This window comes from Metopolophium dirhodum, chromosome 7, assembly GCF_019925205.1.
Source record: "Metopolophium dirhodum isolate CAU chromosome 7, ASM1992520v1, whole genome shotgun sequence".
Taxonomy (NCBI): domain Eukaryota; kingdom Metazoa; phylum Arthropoda; class Insecta; order Hemiptera; family Aphididae; genus Metopolophium; species Metopolophium dirhodum.
The window spans coordinates 7,155,921-7,175,057 of record NC_083566.1 but is presented as its reverse complement, the minus strand read 5'-3'; the positions used below and the strand labels follow the sequence as shown (position 1 = coordinate 7,175,057).

Here is a 19,137-nt window from a genome sequence, read left to right as displayed (position 1 = left end):
AACATTTACGATTTCGTTTTACGATTATGACCATACTATTTTTATCTGATATGACCGTTACCATTCAAATAATAAGATATAACATTAATGCATAACTTAAAAATCTAACAGATGATCCAAGCCCATACCATATCATCGTCGATAAAATATTATGTTAATAATATTAGAAGTATGTTTTAATTTTAGTTTAATAAACTAGTAGAATGGGTTTTAATTAATATTTAATTAAATATTGTTATGCATTTTTTGCTGGTCAATATTGAATGTATTTGTTTTATTTAATTGAAAATTATTTAGACCAATTTAGTACATTGGTTTTGGGGCACGCACGCAGAGAAAATATAGAAAGGGGTTATGTACCTGCCGGACACTGGTTGACAGGCATAACAAAACTCAACTCAACCCCAGAACTATAAATTTGACATTTGAACTTTTCATTGTTTTTAACCTAAATCAAGGAACAGAGCTTCAATTAATGCAAAAAACAAAATTGACAAAAAAACGAATACCTACCTAAACCGAACAATGGGCCTCGCCCGTTCTACACACTAAAGTGTTTTTAATTAAATTTTCACTATTATGTATAGACTAACCACCCAGTGTAATATGTAGGAAATTAGAACCCTTGTCATTTTTTTATTAAATAAACAATTATTTAGTACCAAATTAAAATAATTTTGTACTAAATACCAATTTATATTTTGCATACATAATCATTTCCTTACTACGAATATTACAATTTTTGCATATTTTAAGAATTACAAAAAAAAAAAGGTGGATAAGTGGATGTCGCTCTGCTGTACAGTAGGTTACAAGTGGGTCACTGTAATGGATGGTGTTAAATTTGAATTCAATGATATAATATCATTGTATAAGAAAAACGATTCTGAGCGAAAACGGTCAGTCACCCTATGATATTACCAAGTATATTTGATGATATTATTGTGAATAAAGTAATTTATATATAACCTATTAACGTGGAGCCTTGTTTTAAATTTTCAATCCTTAGCCATAAAAGTTAAACATTTTATAAATTTTTAACCACAAAATAATTAATAAATTATAAATTTGATAAATGTTGTCAAAATTTGAACTTTAAATGCTTATAAAAAAAAATTGTGCATATGTATTTTTAATATTTTTCAACTGCTATTAAAACGATATATCAGGAGTCTAATATTAAATTTTCACGCTTTTTTACCCAACAAATAAAAATTTATTGATATTTATAGAAAAAAAAACTAAAAAAATTGAAAACTGACAATGTCCGTAAACAGCTCAAAAAGAGTCAAAATATTTTCAACATTTTATGGTGTATATAAAATGCTAATATAAACATTCAGTGAAATTTTCAAGTATCTACAGTCATTCGTTTTTTAATTACAATAAAATAAGAAAATTGTTACATGAGAAATCGAGTAAATATCAAATGTTGTAAAAATATAAATTTCAGACGCTCATAAAAATTTAATTTAAGTTTCTTCTAGACATTTTTTTTTTGATAAAGGTAGACAAACTTATGAGTAATCTTATATTACATTTTCAAATCTTAGATTTAAAAAGAAAAATTTTTATGAATTCTCATCAAAATAATTTGCTATTTTTCGTGATTTTTCCGTATTTTGTCAAAATTTGAACTTTAAATGCTTATAATTAAAAAATGTGACTAAGGATTTTTAATTTTTTTCATCTGCCTTTGAAACAATAAACTAGGAGCCTTCTATTAAATTTTCAAGCTTTTTTACTCAACAGATAAAATTTTATTGATATTTATAGAAAAAAAATTTAAAAAAACTGAAAACTGACAATGTCCGTAAACAGTTCAAAAAAAGTCAAATTATTTTCAAAATTGTATTGTGTATAGAAAATGCAAATATAAACAACCAGTGAAAATTTCATGCATCTACGGTCATTTGTTTTAGAGTTACACCAATAACCAAAATCGATTTTGTTAAAAATCGATTTTGCGTAAAAATTCCCGTTTTTCCTTAATTTTTCTTTTGTTTTTCACATCGCTTTTGAAAACTACTGGGAAATTAAAATTTTGACCTCCCCAATGCACCAACGATATTCACTTTCCCATCGAACAAGATACTGAAGTCGAAAATCGAAGCATTATTTCGACTACTTATCGTGTACACAGACACAAAAATAAAAAAATAAAAAAAAAAAAAAATAAAAAAAAAAACACACATCATTGTAAAATCAATACATTCATCGTTTCACTCAGAATCTAAAACAGAACAATTTTAGTTATTTATTAATTTACGTTTTATAAACCATAATTTCTATCTATTTCAGATTAAATGCAATTAAATGGTTTGTATTTATATTTATTTAAATTGTAAATATTAGTTAACAGTTTTATTAGTATAAAATACTAATTAATGGATAATGTATTGCATAATATACGAGTAATTAATATTCTTGTGTATTTACAGGGCGATTCTTTGAATATAATTTACTTATTTTTAAATTTAACATTACCTATGTGTATTGTGAATCTAAAAGTTTTCGAAAATCACTTAAAAATCTTTAGTGTGCAAGATCTAATGTGTAATATATTAAATATTGTATGGTTATTGGATAAAATTTAGTATAAGATAATTAACACACGACTAGCTGTGGCTTTATTTACTATTTTAAATACCATAAAATATATTATATTGTAATATATATAATTTTGTTATTGTTCTTGATTAACATTAAATTATACAAAGGCCATTTTTAGCTAATGGCAAGGTAACATAACTAGTTGGCCTAATTTTAGTTATAATTTTTATATTTATAATTATTATGAATTTTATCTAGGTTTGATTGATTTGTAAAAATTTGATTTTTCAAAATAAAAAAAATATGTATTGACGATCTTTTAGATTCTAGTTTGATTCTGATTTTGTGACAAAGTTGTGAGAGCGTTAACCATAATAATTATTATGACGCAATCTCAACTATACGATAGTTCGTTAATATTATTAACGGTTTGGTTTGCCAAACTTTATAAACGTCATATAATGCTGCATACAATGAAAATTTAAGAAATATTAGTTGTAGTTCTTAAGCAAACATAGAAAAGTATAATGGTACGTGCATAATTTATAAAATGATCTTTATACGACAGTATATTATTCTCTAGGAGTTTTTTTGGAAATAATCTCTGTGCATCGTTTAATTGGGGTTGGTCCATATTTTTTCCATTAGACTTTAGAGGTATACCTCGATACACTATAGTATATATATTATATACTCTCTCTTTCTATAGATATGTATATTGGCATAGTATATATTATGTTATTATTTGTTATACATTTATTATTAGATTCTATCCGATGATATTTGTAAGTTCTTATTTTTTTTTTTTATTTATTTGAGTAGTTTACAATCTATACAACATTATATACAATGATCAAATAGGATATTTAATAATATAAAGTAACAGAATTTAACATTTGTGGTCAGGCACTCAGCAGCACCACCCGACCGAGAACATTTTAGATGTGGTGGTTTTTTTTTTATTTTAGTAGGTCTCTAGGCCACTGTCTTTTGAGTCTTCTAATTACATTGCCAGGAAGTGAGGTGGAAAAGTTCTTATTACAAAAAAAAAGTAAATCTCGAATATAAGATTTTTATTCAATTTTCAATTTTATTTTGTTTTAGGTTTAAAGATATTATTGAATATGTTACACTCATACTTTCTGAAACGTACATTTTTTTTATTTAAAAATATCGAAATGTCAAAAGTAATAATTCACATCGGGTTAACAACTCGACTATTTTAGATAAGCTACAGCCATTTTTGCATAGATTTTTTATTTTTAGAAATGGGTATTAAATATGATATATTTTTTTTTTATCAAAATGGTAAGGTTTGAAATGTTTAATTCGTTTAAAAAATATAGGTTTTATAAGTTCATTATCATGTTCTATAATAAATTCTGTGGTTATAATATTTCTCAAATTCACCATAAAATACACGGCCATTCACTTATTTATAAATATTGGTTCAGCTGCTTACCAAAGAACTCCATATAAAATGTTTTTTAGCTGTAAGTATGATTATCATATAACGAAAATAATAATACTACTATGTTGACATTATAATTTATTAGATTTAACGGAACACTATATGATATTATGCAATTGGACACTATACATAATCATAGTATATCAACAATATTTATCACTTAAATATAGTTCGAATAATATAGACCTAATATAATATTTAAATCACACAACCTAACCTACCCTTTGGCATTATAACTCACAAACTAGAATAAAAATGTCCAATACACGGGTACAGACAGTCATAAATATATAGTTATTAAACTGTTATTTCAGATGTATAAAAAGTGTTTATAAAAATACCTATATAAAACCAACACACTAGATAGTGATTTTAATAATATATATATGTTGTTCCCAGTTAATATCAAGCTAGTAGTAAGTGGTATATTGAATGACAGCAAAATAATAATATGTACACAAATAAAATATATTATAATATATTATACCATGACATTTACCTACAAAACTAAATACATAATATTATACTTACAATAGTTTATTAAATCGAGGTTTAACTATCAAGAATGTTTGATTAGTTTAAGTATGTATTGGTTTCATGTGCGATATTTGTTTTGAATCAAGTACATGTAAAATTAATATTAAAATATATTCAATTGATAACGGGTTGGTGACTGACCATTCAATGGACAATATAGTAGAATTTGTTCGACGACATCCTATCTAAACACTTCAAACTGTAACTGATATAAGCTGACGAGCTGTCCATTGCAATAACATAATATTATTGAGTAAGATAATTTTAATTCGTGGCTGATGGTATGGTAGGATATTTTTATAGTTTATAGTTTTATACTATTATTTTTTCATTGTTATTGTACAATGGATATCAGATAAGTTAGATTTAACGACTTATTTCTTTGAAGGTATTTTTTTATGATGAGAAGGAATTAGTTTTCTTTCCAGGTTTTTGGAAGTTAAAAAATAACCACTACCTTATATTATACTTGGTATATTATTTGTAGTATTATTTTGTTATCTTAATTTTCGATTTTTAAATTTATAAATTTTTTACTCGATTTTTTTCAAGTTTATCTGAATTAATTTTTTTATTCGAGTATATACTATAATACAATATGCAATAAAATGTCTTTCAATAAGAAACGTGTAAAATAAATCTTGCATTATTTTTCACAACTTGAGATAGGATAACGCAAATTGTGTACGAGATGAATAACTCATGTCTCATGTGTATAATATGGAAGGTACCTCAACCACTGTGCCCCACTAAATGGTCGTGAGATTACGCTTGTGGTTTTTATTTATAACTATAACGAAACAGTTGTTATCGGGTTTTCTACAGGATACTAAAATTTAAAAGGTACATAAGTCGAGATCATCGATGTTTTTTAACCTACTGTTGAATTTGCAGATGAACTCTAACAACTTCTAATACCGCCAATAAACGAAATCACTAAGAGAATCTTTTTTAACTTAACTGAAAAATGGAATGTACATTTGATACAAATAAAAGTTCAATTGTGATTTGTGATCTTCTGTAAGCAATAAATTGGTAACCTATAAGATTTATTGTAAATGATTTTATTATATAATGTACCAATGCATGGAGACCTATAAGGTACCAACGTTCGAACTTAGGTTTCTATTTCATTATATCCCAATCTGTCACTTGCAATTTCGTTCAATTACAATAAGTTTATGTTACTCCGGATTCCATAAGAATATAATTGACTCGTCTACGGTCAATTCGTGAGGTAGAAGTCAAGATAGCCATTTTAAATATAAACTATTTTATAAGATCGTGGGCGTACTTTTGAAAGGTACTTTTTCGACAATATACCGCAGTAGAGAGGAAAGACATAGTTACATTTTAAGTGATTTCTTATGACTATGCCTATTACTAAATTACTTATCAATTATTAAGTTTTATTTGAGTACTTAGTACAAAGTTACAGACATTGTGAAGTTTCAAAGATAATAGTTTGAATGGTTTTATACAGTAAATGCAACAGAGAAAAAAACATTATGTCTCTAGTGAAATTTAATTTACTGATGCCTATACAATATTGCATTGTTTGATCGTTGTCTAGAATTGCTTCATCGTATATATTTTCTGAAAAAATTGAAAACCAATAAAGCGGTTGTAGAGATTTTTCCGTACCTACACGAATATATTATCAAACAATTAATCTATTTTATGTATTAATATTATAAGAGCAGGTTTGTGATATTGTAATTAAAACAACAAAGTATATTCAACACCATATTATAGTATCTATTACAAACACGAAATTTTCTCAGTAGGGACCAGACTGAAACCGGTTGGATTTATCGTACTATGAAATTTAAATAAAATTGAAATGTGCATTTTGTAGATAATTTAATTTATTAATACTATTAATGGTGTTGTTGCAAAACTGTGGTGCAGTGTTTAATTAGTAATTAAAGATTTTCATTGTATAACAAAATACTATAAATAGATTATATCATAGGTACTTAACCTTTTTTTTAATAAATGTAAGATTTATTACTTAAAAAGGGTTATAATATTTAATATAAACAATCAACAATTTTATTGTTGTAAAATCTTAATTTTTCAAAAATAAATCTATCATTACTTCTTATTTGGAAAGAGAACTAGGGAGTAAACTTAAGAATCTTGTTTTAAAAACAAAATTAAAATCCTGTAGTTAGTATAAGTAATCCTGTATAATCCAATCTACATTATTCATTGGTCGTAACTCTATTTTCTCTATAAAAATTTCAATATCTACAATTATTTTATTATAATATTACACTAAAATGATTATTTTTACAGTATTTAAGATATTAATACCAAGTTGCAAAAAATTCTTTAATATTATGGTTAGCTAAAATTCAATGGTCCAATCATTGGCCACCAAATTACGTTTAAGAACCATTAGCTCACTATTGATTAATTTTATTTTCATTCAATGTTTAGTTCATTCATCGCTTATGAAACTTGGTATACACAAGTTATCTTAACGACCTCCAAAGAAAACGAGTCCTAGTGTGGAAGGCAATCAAAACATAATATTAATTTAAACTATCATAATGTGTAAAAAATATGTACCAATTTAGCCTATCCAATACGCCGAGTTATATTAGTTAATATTGTTTTTTTATTGTCTAAGTTATTTTTTTAAAGTATAAACATAATATTGAACGGAAATAATATTATATAATAAAAAAAAATGTGTAAAAAAAAAACGCGAACTTGCGTCTCTACTCTATAGTAGATTTTAATAGTACTATTGTCATTGGGTCATTCAGACTGTAAATTAAGTGAGTTTCATGGGAAAATTATTATTCATTATTGATAGTAAATTTTCATGAAACTTTTTTTCAGCTTATACTTCTGTTTAAATCGTCAGTAACACACACAAGCCAATTAATCAAAAATGTTATGTATGATTTCATCTTTCCGCTCAATCAACTAGCATTTCTCATAGATACGTTTATTATTCTCTCAGTAGAAATGTTATGATTACGGAAAAAAGTAGAGTAATTTATGAGGCTTAATAATTGTATTTTTCCATGGACGTTCACACGAATTTCTTTATTTTACGCCTAACCAATACCAGTAAAAAGTGAATGGACAATAAACGTTTAGTTATAGTTATAGGCATACATTAGGGGAAAATTTAACCTCATTGGTTACTAATATTCTAAAGAACCAGTGGTTGTGTTGAAACCATTAGTACTATTTTACTTAGGTATCTAATAATTAAAATTAATTTGCGAAGAATTATATTAGGTATGAACATTTTATGAATTTGCTCTAAAAATGATATATCACCAGTTGCTTGTGAATAGGCTATTATTTTCTATTAACTAACTGGTATAAAATAATACACATATATGATTTAGAAATTATTAGTTTATATTTTGTAGTTTTTGAATTTTTTTTACATTTATTTCGATGAAAAATTTGGTATAACATATACCTTTATAAACTATATTAGGCTATATAAATATAATATGATATAAATTTTCTCATGTTATCCATACAAATATAATAGTAAATATTAATAATTACATTGTTACCTATTGAATAGAAGAATAACTCCAAAACCATAGATGGTAAGTAATAATGTGAAAAATATATAATATATTGTTACTCGTATGATTTGAACATATAGCTTAGTTTAAATTTACAACAGAACATTTTTATATTTTACCAACCATATAAAGTTTATCCATTAATTATTGATCTTCAACATTGAATATACGAATGGATACTTATTTTAAATTAAGCTTTAACACGATTTAAATATGAAAACAAATGCACATACATTTGTTAAACACCTATTACCATATTATATATTATGTTTAATTACTAACTTTACAATTTTACAATGTCATTAAAAGTTAATGGAGTTCGAGTCAATGTGATTGTGTTTAATAAAAATAATTTTAAATACCAATCAATAAAAACAATTAAATTTACTGACATATTTTAAGCACCAGAATCAAATTGAGCTTACTGTTCACATCAATCTAGTATAGGTTTACTTATCGAGTAGTTAACGTCACAGTAATGTACATACACAATCAGAGTATTAATTGTGTAATTATAATACGTAGGTATGAAAATACTTGTACCTAATATAAAGCTTATTTTATGTTTTAAAAGTAACACAAATTTGAAGTTATTAAAGAACCACAAAAAATAACAACCTATTAAAAATCGATCGATTTTGTAATTATTATTCAATGCATATAGGTACATTTAAAAATCAATTGTACAAAAGGTGGATAAGTGGATGTCGCTCTGCTGTACGGTAGGTTACAAGTGGGTCACTGTAATGGATGGTGTTAAATTTGAATTCAATGATATAATATCATTGTATAAGAAAAACGATTCTGAGCGAAAACGGTCAGTCAGCCTATGATTTTACCAAGTATATTTGATGATATTATTGTGAATAAAGTAATTTATATATAACCTATTTACGTGGAGCCTTGTTTTAAATTTTCAATCCTTAGCCATAAAAGTTAAAAATTTATAAATTTATATATTTTTAACTACAAAATAATTAATAAATTATAAATTTGATAAATGTTGTGAAAATTTGAACTTTAAATGCTTATAAAAAAAAATTGTGCCTATGTATTTTTAATATTTTTCAACTGCTATTAGAACGGTATATCAGGAGCCTTATATTAAATTTTCACGCTTTTTTACCCAACAAATAAAAATTTATTGATATTTATAGAAAAAAAAACTAAAAAAATTGAAAACTGACAATGTCCGTAAACAGCTCAAAAATAGTCAAAATATTTTCAACATTTTATGGTGTATAGAAAATGCTAATATAAACATTCAGTGAAATTTTCAAGTATCTACAGTCATTCGTTTTTTAATTACAATAAAATAAGAAAATTGTTACATGAGAAATCGAGTAAATATCAAATGTTGTAAAAATATAAATTTCAGACGCTCATAAAAATTTAATTTAAGTTTCTTCTAGACATTTTTTTTTTGATAAAGGTAGACAAACTTATGAGTAATCTTATATTACATTTTCAAATCTTAGATTTAAAAAGAAAAATTTTTATGAATTCTCATCAAAATAATTTGCTATTTTTCGTGATTTTTCCGTATTTTGTCAAAATTTGAACTTTAAATGCTTATAATTAAAAACTGTGACTAAGGATTTTTAATTTTTTTCATCTGCCATTGAAACAATAACCTAGGAGCCTTCTATTAAATTTTCAAGCTTTTTTACTCAACAGATAAAATTTTATTGATATTTATAGAAAAAAAAACTAAAAAAATTGAAAACTGACAATGGCCGTAAACAGCTCAAAAAGAGTCAAAATATTTTCAACATTTTATGGTGTATAGAAAATGCTAATATAAACATTCAGTGAAATTTTCAAGTATCTACGGTCATTTGTTTTAGAGTTACACCAAAAACCAAAATCGATTTTCTCGAAAACAGATTTTGCGTAAAAATTCCCGTTTTTCCTTAATTTTTCTTTTGTTTTTCACGTCGCTTGTGAAAACTACTGGGAAATTTTTACTTTTGACCCCCCAAAGTACCAACTAGATTCACTTTCCTATCAGAAAAGTTACTATTGAAGAAAATCCAAGCACTTTTACTGTCCTAAAAGGTGATGACAGACACAAAAAAAAAAAAAATAAAAAAAAATAAAAAAAATAAAAAAAAAAAACACACATCATTGTAGAATCAATACATTCATCGCTTCGCTCAGAATCTAAAATTGAATTATTCTCGGACACTCTAATAAAGTAATAGCATTGAAAATAAATTATTTTCCTAATTCAAGTTTAGATGAAATTTTTAGAATACAATAACATTAATAATTATCATGATGGTACGTAGGTATTCAAATTTTACCATAATAACTATGATTTAAAACTAAAAAACGTCCGAACCTTCAAATTTTGAGGGCACCTAATATTAGTACAAGTTGATCCATTCAACGTAAGACATTCATTATTATTTTAACAATTATCGTTTTTAAAATCTATGACTATGCGTTGTACGATAGAACATGTGAAAATGCCAAATTGAACTGATGAGGTCTCCCTGTATAAAACGTATACAAACAAATATTTTCACAGCGTTTTTAAAATGTTTTGAAGAAATATTGCAATACCTATCTATGAATCTTACAGTGAAATTATTAATATTTTCCTACCGTACGTGGGTTGTGGGTACTTTGTAGAGCAAATCGAGTATATTTCCTTAAAAAATTCAAAGAATATAGTTTTTTGAACATTTTGTGTTGAAATATTTATCTTATCTTTATCAAATATTTATCTACTTTTCAAGATTCTGAGTGGAGTGAAGAATGTATTGATTTTTAAATTAACTACAAAATAATTATTAAATTTTAAATTTGATAAAATTTGTCAAAATTTGAACTTTAAATGCTTATAAAAAAAAAATGAGCCTATGTATTTTTAATTTTTTTCAACTGCTATTGAAACAATATATCAGGAGCCTTGCATTAAATTTTCATGCTTTTTTACCAAACAAATATAATTTTATTGTTATTTATAGAAAAAAAAAACTAAAAAAAATGGAAACTGAAAATGCCCGTAAACAGCTCAAAATAAGTCAAAATATTTGGAAAATGTTATGGTGTATAGAAAATGCTAATATAAACATTCAGTCAAAATTTCATGTACCTACGGGCATTTGTTTTAGAGTTGCACCAAAAACCAAAATCAATTTTTTCAAAAACAGACTTTGCGTAAAAATTCCCGTTTTTCCTTAATTTTTCTTTTGTTTTTCACGTCGCGTTAGATAACTACTGAGAAATTTTAACTTTTGACCCCCAAAAGTACCAGCTAGATTCACTTTCCTATTAGAGAAGTCACTGTTGAAGAAAATCCAAGCACTTTTACTGTCCTAAAAGGTGATGACAGACACAAAAAAAAAATTTTAAAAAAACACACATAAAATCATTACATTCGCTTTGCTCAGAATCTTAAAAACACACATCATTGTAAAATCAATACATATATCGTTTCGCTCAGAATCTAAAACAGATATATTTACTTAAAAGATTTGTGAAAATGAATTTTGTGTTTATGTTGTAAAATACAAATATAAATAACTGAATTGAAATTAAATAAGTTGTATTCATTAAAATGTTAAATGTTTAACTTTCATACTAAAGGTTTGATATACATCTTCCTTACAAGGATATACAAAAAATGTTAATCGTAAATCTACATTAATTGTTTACAAGCGTTTAAATTTAAAATTCGGCCGAAAATTGTCAAAATCACGAATTAGGTTTTAGACGGCTATGTATAGACTGACGGTCTATTATTAGAAAAAAAGTCACTATAAGAGCAATATTAATATAAAATACAATTTTCTTAGAAATATAGGCGACAGGCCGTCTCTGCTCAGTTTCATTTTTCATCTTATTGAATTTTTTATGATTAAATTCAAATTTAACACATTCTTTACACTGTAAGATTTACAGTGTCCTTCTCAATGACGAGGTACATTTGACACGCATTACGTACAGTGACTTCTCAATTTTTTTCATTCATGTATCGGGTTTTGGGTGCTGCATGTATTGGGGTGTTTAAGCACTAGAATAAAAAATGTATTCAAACGTTGGGTGTAAATAACTGTTATTATTCGGGTTAATATTGGGTAATACGGGTATTTAGTAGTTCAGAAAAACATAATTTTTATAGTTATTACTTATTATTATTGGATATTTTTTTTAGATATTTAATTGTTTAGCAAAATGCCTAAATATTGTTACTATTATACAAATAATTAACTACATATTTGAACTAACCACATAAAAAATATACAAAATGATATAGGTATCACATGAAGATTATAAAATAAAAAATGATTGGGATATCCTAACCAGAATGTTTTATTCGGGTTTTTGTTAATTCTGGTGTTTTTAAAATGGAATCATTTGGTTTATATGGGTTTCTGCCGTTTCTGGTGTTTGATTTTTTAAAGGTTTTTAAGGGTGTTGCAGGTTCTTGTTAACTCGGGTGCAAGGCCCTGTATTTATATGCTATTTATTCAGTACCTATTACCAAAACATTTATTATTAAGATCGCGATACATTCACATGCGTTTTATCTGTATTACAAACGTTGAAACGTATAACACAGCGAATTGTACGCTAAGCACATCAAAATTAGCTCTGCTAGTTAAAAAAAATAGAGTGAATATATCTCTTAAGGCAAGATTATTATCTAGTGAACCTCATAGGGTTGTTTTTAGATTTTAATTTTAAATCAAGTTATGAGTATTTTTAAATTGTAAATTGTTTGTGCATATAAATATTATTTTGTCTGGCCAAGTTCATACTTAAGGCGATACGAGACTTTGGGGGCCAACTGAATCTTGAGTTTGTATGACGGATGAGTATTTATACAGAAATAATTTGGTGATTAAATGTCCTCTGTGATATTTACTAGAGTAAAAGTTCAGCATGGGAACCTGCAAGTGTGGAAATACCCAAGTGTTATTTCATACTAAACGCTTTAGCAAGAAATTTACATTGATAGGAATATTATTATAAGCACAACGCACATGTTATATGTTTATGATTATAGTAATATACTTAAGAACATCAGTTCTATATATTATATGTTTATAATATTTAATTTTTGCAGAATTATTGATGATTACAAAATAAGATATTTTTACACATATTATTATTATATACTATAGATACGAATCATCTGATAAGAATATATTTTGAATAAATGAGTTCCAAATGGTTTCTCTTATATTAGTACATTACCAATAAAAAGGTTTTCCACATTGGCGATCAGAGTCATAAATTATTATGTGTAAAGAATACTGTATTTCTAACTAGGTTGCTTAAACAAAATGTATAGGTAATTAAACATATTATATTATAATACGATACCTATTTCTGAGATGACTCACAGGCCAGTCACAACTCACAGGTCTCACTGATTATTTGTTAACTGTGATTAATCCCGTTTGGGGTCAAGTGCATAGGTCATACGGACTTTTCAGGAATAGGTATATATACCACGACCACATTTATTACAATATACGTGGTTCCTAAGTTATTTTTAATATCGCAGTAAGTAGATAGTGGAATGATCTTTAACTGAATGGAATGAGACATACCTGGTCGTACGTATGTTTATTCGACCGAACGGTTTTTTTTATTCTTTCATCTCAAAAGATGAGTGCCTTGAAAAACATGAATTTACATTTTGTTATTTATTCAGGGCAATTTACGCAATATACAAAATATTTGTACACACGAAAAAATCATTAAAATGGTCGTTTGTGTTTGTTTTTCACCTTCTCTTGAACTATAAACAGCTTAATATTTATAACAAAACAAATAATAACAGTTTTTATAATTTTAATTTGATAAGTTGATACTTTTTTATAAGTGATAAATAATATGATTATTATTTAGTAATGAGTCTCATGTTTGTTAGAATGGAAATAATTTATGCGAGTGATATAATATGTAAGCTCCTATTAAACACTACATACTTGAATGAACATTTTTTTTGTTTAATAATAGTATTTATACATATATGATGTATGGTTTAATAATATAGTGATACATTTTTTTTGGTGATGACTCTTTTTAAATACTTATTTTCAAAAGCATTAACATTCTTCATCGATTTAAGAAACCTGTAACTTAAATGGCATAAAGATGTTATAACTTATTTTTTTGTCGCACTCAAGTGTTTGTCAACACAACAAGACGATTATATCATATGGGTACCGTATGATATGCATTTACGTTATTGACTAGTATTAACCTCTTGATTTTACAATCAGAAAAAGTGTGTTAGAGTTGATATATGGCTATCATTGAGTAGGATTACTTTAGTTTGAACCATTTATTTATGTTAGTGATCCCTAGACATATTATGCATTTTAAAATAGTTTGTTGAATAATATCACCATAATATTTTACCTTTTTGTAAAATATACCTATAGCTTAGTTTACATAGTGGAACGCATTTACTGTATGAATAATAATACTAATTGTTATAGATAGAATTTTATTATTATTTAAATATAGAACATTAGAACCATAAATTAGACATAAGTTATAATTTATAACAAATAATTGAGGCAATTATTGTGTAGTTAATTTATAATGCGAAGAGTTTAAGTAAACTAATAACTTTTAATTATTGGGTAACAATTTGTATAGTGTTAATTTATAAATAAGTAATAACTGACCACGTTCGTTTAAATAAATTATAATATAATATTATTATGATTGTCTAGTATTATTATAATGAATGAAAAATGTTAATTTTATGTTTATTGTCAACTTTTAATAACGGAATAATTAATATAGATAATAAAATAATTAAAATGAGAAGGGAAATATAAAAAGTTTAAAGACCTTTTAGTGAAAAGTTTATCCATGTGGACGTGAATATCCTCCCAACTTACAATTAGGTGATTTTGGATAGGATTAAAAATTCATCTTTTTTATACCAAAATATCATTGTCACTATTTATTTTCAAGCACAATAGTGTGAATAGTAAATTATTAAAAAATAAAAACCGGCGATGATGGAATCTTAAAATATTCAACACATCGTGTTACTTTAAGTTACAGTAAAAATATATCTCCACGCATTTATTTTCTGTCATTGAAGTTTGTTAACACGGCAAATAATGCTTTTCAAAATGTTAAAGTTTTTATTGAAAATTGTAAATTTTGAATTTTCTTATGGTTATTAAGATTCTTATTAAAGTTTAACTAAGGGTAATTTTATAGAAAAAATAGAATAAGTATAATCTTGAATGGTACCAGAAAATTAATAAAACTACAATATTCTTAAAGCTCTAGTTATTTATGTATTACATATTTAAACAATAACAACAATTTGTGAACATTTTCAGTTTTATTTTCCACTACATGTTAATTAATTATTTTAAATTGTTTTTTTGTTATAAATTTAAGTAAAGATACTCATTATTAATTATAAACAGTTTAACTGTGAATTATATAGTTAATAGGTATATACTTGGGGATTTTATAAGTATATAAATTGTTTTACGCGTTTAAATTGTTATTAACGCTGGGTATTGGAGATGTTTATTATTTTTAATTTGTGTTAAACATAATTTGCATTATAACAGAATATTATAAATAGTTGTATTTAATGGTGAAGTTTTTCAGTTTAGTTTTGAAATAGAAAACGCGAATACATTTGTTTTTCAAATTTCTAAAGCTTATAAAGACATAAATAATTGTGTTATATTGTTGTAAAACAATAATACTACACAATAATAAAATACCCAAAAATATAAAATACATAATATAAATCTGCAATTTAATAGAAAAGTTTCACACAATTTTACAATATTCAGACCAACGTATCCTACTTTTATATCACTTGTGTCCGTTTTTCAATCGCATAATATGTAAAGTTTTGAACATTTTTCACCAATAGGTGTTATACAACAATAAAAAAAATAATTTCTGTAAAACCGATAAAGTTTTTTGGCTGTACTCACAAAGTCTAACATATTCCATGGAATTCCTGCGATGGAATGAGATTATTTTCAAAAACAAATAATATTTTACTGTCAGAATAATTGTTAACCTCATCTGGCCTATAACCTTGTATGATGTAATGTAGGTATAATAAGTTTTGAGTGTGTCACAATATTATTGAGTAGGGCATTGTAACGTAAATTATTTTATAATTTCAAGTCAGTTCATATGCTTGAAAGGCTTATAAAAAACAAATGCTGAGTTTGTTTCTCATAATTTCTTTTAGTTTCACGATTATATTAAAACTCTGTGCCACTTTCGACTCAAAGTACCGACTAACTTTAACAACTCTAATTGCTTATCAATTGCTTCAATCCTCAATGTTCAAAATTGAAACTTTTTCTTTGCTTCTAAATGAGACCATAGACAAAAAAAAAATACAACAAACAATTATAATTTATAATTATGAACACATACATTAATCGTATCGCTCAGATCTTAAATAAATTGTTAACATAATATACGTATCCAGTATATTTATATTCTACGTATTGCAATCTCAAAAGGTACATTTAGATTCTAAATAATTATATTTATTAAGTCATTTCTAATATAATATTAAAATCTCTAATTGCATAATGTTGTATATTATATTTCTCTTAATAACTTTGTTGCAAATTACCTATTTTTTTAGTGACTCGTGATGTATATACTATATTCATTGTCTTCTTTTGACGTTTCTTTCTGCTATCAGTACTTCTTCTGTATTTATCTGTAATATGTAGAAAAAAAACACACAGATTATTATTTTTATCAATTATCGGAGTTCTAAAATATATCTTTATGAAACAATTAATAATTCAATAAATTAGCTCGAGTTTAAACACTTTTTTTAGGGATAGTTTTGAGTTACATTTAAAAAAAAGCGAGAGTGTACTAAATCATAATATGCCAATGTAAAAATCATATATAAAAGCATAAAATACATTTTTAAATATTTTACGTATTTAACTTTGTATTTTAGAAGATTAATGAAATTGCATATACATTTTTATCAGATGTTGTGTAGACCGTATAAATGAATTAGTATTTTTTTATTTCAAAATATTATTGTACTATATTATGCTGTAGTATTTTGGTTTCACAATTTTAATTACCTAAAACAATTAAAACAGATTCGTCATATCACGTTAAACATTTTTTATTTTATTTTCTAAATATTACTTTGTATGCCGTCATAATAAAACAAACAGATATTTCACGGATTAATTAACTAAAGTGAACACATACAATTACGCCATCAAAACACGGTACATAGTAATTTATCTATAAAATATTACGATCAGGATTCAAATAATATTTATTTAGTTTTCGATTTCCTAATTAAATATATAGAACTACCGATGGGATTATTTAGTAGCGCAAATAATTAAAGACAAATTAATTGGATTGAGATTGAAGTTGGGTGTATCGTTTTCTATGATATTTCGTTGCTAGTCTGTGAACAGTTTTTATTTTTATATGCTTGATCTCTAGAGAGTCATTATACATTTTGCCAGGGGCAGAAGTCTGGGTACAAGCATAGCTCTGAGATGGTTTGATACGGTCCCAGATGTGTACACTATCTGTTCAAATGAGCCTTAACAGAGATTTATATTATATGGGTTTTGTCTGAATTGAAAGTTTGGATTTTAAATTGGGACGTATTGTACGTGGTATTAAATAGGTACCTTATGCCATAACTGGCCGTAAACAAATTAGTATGTAAAAAATACTTTGATGGATTGGTTTTTGTGCATATACTTATATATTATAATTGCTATAAATATGTAGACATAAAAGAATAATAATAGATGACATTTTTTGGGATAATTATAATTCATAATTATGTGTAAGTACCTACCTAATTGATTTTTATCTTATAAAAACTTATCTCACGTTATAAGTTTGTAACAAACGAAATACTTGATCATTTTAATATAATTAAATTATTAAAATAACAAAACAATTTTACGATTATAAAACGTTCTAAAATACATGTCCAGGAACATTTCGAGATATTGGAAATTTATCAATAAAATTAACGTAAAGTTCCTCATAAGCAGTTCTAATTATAAAATCAAAATAATATTTAATAGTACTTATCCGTAATAACTTAATACATATTTTATAGACATTTAAACTTTAACAACTGACGGAATTAGATATTCAAACAAAGAGTAATGATTTTAGTTATTTGTTTAATAATATAAAAATGTTATTCGTGGAAACTTGAAAGTTTTTAACCTATATTATTATATTTTATACCTACAGGCAATGACATTTTAAAATGCAATGTTTTCGGCAAAAGTTAATTATTCTACTTACCATTTCACTAATAGGTAGTAAAACACATAATTTAGTTATTTAATTAATAGCAATAATGCAATATAAATACATATATCATAAAATATACTTAGTAATGTTGGCTGACAGACCACCTTTGCTCAGAATCGGTTTTCGTATGCAATGATTTATCATATTTTAATTCAAATTTAACACATGTCGTTGATAACAGTGACTTACTCAATGGCGAAGGACACTCAAGACCTCCAAAACACCAAAGTGGTGGACTACTTCCACTTTTTTCTGATTGAACTTAAATGAATCGACGTTCTGAATAAATAAAATATAGGTACATCAGTATTCCTTCATCGCACAATAATTAGTTTACGGGCATAAATTAATTAACTGACAATATGCTACCCAATGGTTAAATTTAGGACCGTTAATCGTTAATATGATTACATTAACTTTATGAGTTCAACAAATTTATTGTTAGGTATACGATTTGTCACTAAATACGCAACCACGTAATAATAAAATAATGTTATTACTTTTGTGGTGAAAGAAAAGAACTTAAAATTAAAATTTAATTCATGATAAATAGTCGTTTCAGATAAATAATTCTGTTTATAGTTTTGTAGCTTAATTTGTTTTCGTAACTAATATGTATCAACTTTTGCATTGCCATTCGCTCATATAATAAGCTTATTTTGTGGCTATTAATCATGTTGAATATTTTTAATAATAAGTTAG

The 19,137-nt window shown here is 25.5% G+C and overlaps 1 protein-coding gene across 5 annotated transcripts in view; it reads right to left on the bottom strand.

The window, feature by feature from the left end:
* The window catches only part of LOC132949519 (prolactin-releasing peptide receptor-like), an 82,692-nt gene that overhangs the window by 46,848 nt on the left and 16,707 nt on the right, over positions 1-19,137 (bottom strand). For 2 of the 5 annotated variants that reach the window (XM_061020453.1, XM_061020454.1), the window contains one exon: positions 16,742-16,831. The gene's annotated coding sequence lies outside the window, so the exon portion shown is untranslated. The other 3 variants (XM_061020456.1, XM_061020457.1, XM_061020455.1) reach the window with 3 other exon arrangements.